A 2,325-nucleotide genomic window follows, 5' to 3' on the forward strand; every position below is an offset into this window, starting at 1 on the left:
AGTTTTGCTATAACGAAATAAAATCATAGAAGTTTTTGTACAATATAAGATATTTTGCAACTGTAACAACGATATTGTGAAATCTTTGCAATTTAAATATCCTCATTTTCGTTAAAGATTTTCAGATGGGCAGATAAGAAGCGAAAATATTCATTTTTCAATTTTTTAACAATTATATATGTAAGAAAATGTTTGGTAGAGGTAAGAGAAAACAAATGTATTTTGTTTTAGATTACTAAATTGCTTATTTCAGATAAATTTCATACGTGCTAAAACCTGTACAGAATTTATACGTGCTAAAACCTTTCATACGTGCTCTAAATCTCAGCGCATCAGATAAATATTTCCGGCAATGAGGGAACTTATCCGCACTCGGAGCATCGGTGAAACATGAAGTATTTCAAGCATACGGCTGCATGTAGTAATTCAAAGAGTACAATTGCAAGCAATTACGCCATATACGAAAATATATATACAAGACACATTACATTAAATATAAATGATATGATTCGGATGAATACGGCTTAGTTATAATTGCCAAATACTGTAGACGATTAATTCATGGAAAAATACCTAATAATTGCAAATGCATCACAAAGCTTTCAAACGACGCACAGGAAAACAGTTTTCTAAGGATTCTTCTTCCATGTACACTTTTCTTTCCATCCTTTTCTCCCCATGCACAAGTTAGATAATTATGGCGAATAGGATAAGTGAGAGTTTCACAAGAACGCCTTCTTACAAAAGACACCAATGCATCTCTACTACCTTTGCCACAATATCTCGGAATTCATTAAACGTACTTCAGTCTTGCAGTTATCATATCTGCACTTTATTAGATGTGAAGTTATTTGCTTAGGTATGATCCATAGTAAACATATTGCTTTTTGATAATGATGAAGTCATCTGGGATGGATGTCCTATTTGGATAGGACAAATAGGACATCCATCCCATGTCCTATTTGGAGTTTCACGATACGTGTTCAAAGCATGAAAATGAAGCAAAGCATAACCCGTGTTCGTGCTCAAGGGCACAAAAGGTTACTAAGTAATTTTAAGAATGTGAGCATGAAAAGCAAAATCACTGCCGATGTTTAAACGAATGCTTTACTTCAATTGGTATTCGACTGGTACCTTGGCTTAAGCGGACTCATATACTTTAAACCCCTTATGATCTTCGAATATGTGACTGTTGCAAAAATTGGAATATTTTATTTATTTTAAAAACAATTACATCCAACTTTTTACAGCTGACTACATAATATAGCTGCTTTGGGAACTAGTAATCAGAAAGTTTGTGTTGTCACAAATAGTTTTGTAATTTAATCCGCTTTGTGACAAAATGTTTCGTCATGTTTCTACCTTGCGCGCATGATATTTTAAAAATGGCTAATGGTACATACTTGAAATTGGATGGAATTCTTTATATGGGCACTGTTTTCTAACCAAACCAAAAATCTAATGAATATTTTAATATTAAAAAATTTTATGCACCAAAACATTACAGATTTTATTAATAAAATACATTTTATAAAATCAACTCCAAATAAAATAAAATTGTAACCTGAAATTCTTAGAATTTTTGCTTCACAGTAGTTTTCGAATGTTATAAAAGCTATATATTAAATATGGAATTAAATTACGCAACAGAATGTTTTAAACTGTGCGCGCAAGGTGAAAACATGACAAAAATTTTATCACAAAGCGTATTAAATTATAAAAATATTTGTGGCAACACAAACTTTCGGAATACTATTTCAGAAAGCAGCTATATTATGTAGTCAGCTATAAAAAGATGGAAGTAATTGCTTTGAAAATAAATAAAATATCCCAATTCTTGCTACAGTCACATATTCGAAGATCTTAAGGTGCATGAATCTCCTTAAAATCAAACCACATACTCCAGAAATAATAAGCACTGTTGAAACAAACTAAGCTTAAATGAAATATAGCACACATTTTTAAGTCCGTAATACCTTTCAGTACTTAGATATAAAGAGAGCTGATAGTCCAAATTCTTATCTAAAGAAAACGAATTTATGTGTACACAGTTGTAAAGAATAATTATAGAAATTACATTTTTATATTCTAAAGAAATATTTCATTGTACCTGAGCCTATTTTAGCCTCCGCACCGTTAATGGTACCTATCAAACCTAACATAATTCCCGCTACAAACAGGTTCAACTTCAAGGAGGTGCGTCTCTTAAAGCTATGAACATTTCCCACTATAAACAGGTTCATCATCAAGGAGATTCGTCTGTTGAAGCTATGAACGTTGGTAAAACAGCCGTGTTTCTCTGAGATATTAAAATATTAAATCGTT

The sequence above is a fragment of the Stegodyphus dumicola genome, chromosome 11 (genome assembly GCF_044657685.1).
Source record: "Stegodyphus dumicola isolate Sdum_Otavi_A_Nest chromosome 11, ASM4465768v1".
Classification (NCBI taxonomy): domain Eukaryota; kingdom Metazoa; phylum Arthropoda; class Arachnida; order Araneae; family Eresidae; genus Stegodyphus; species Stegodyphus dumicola.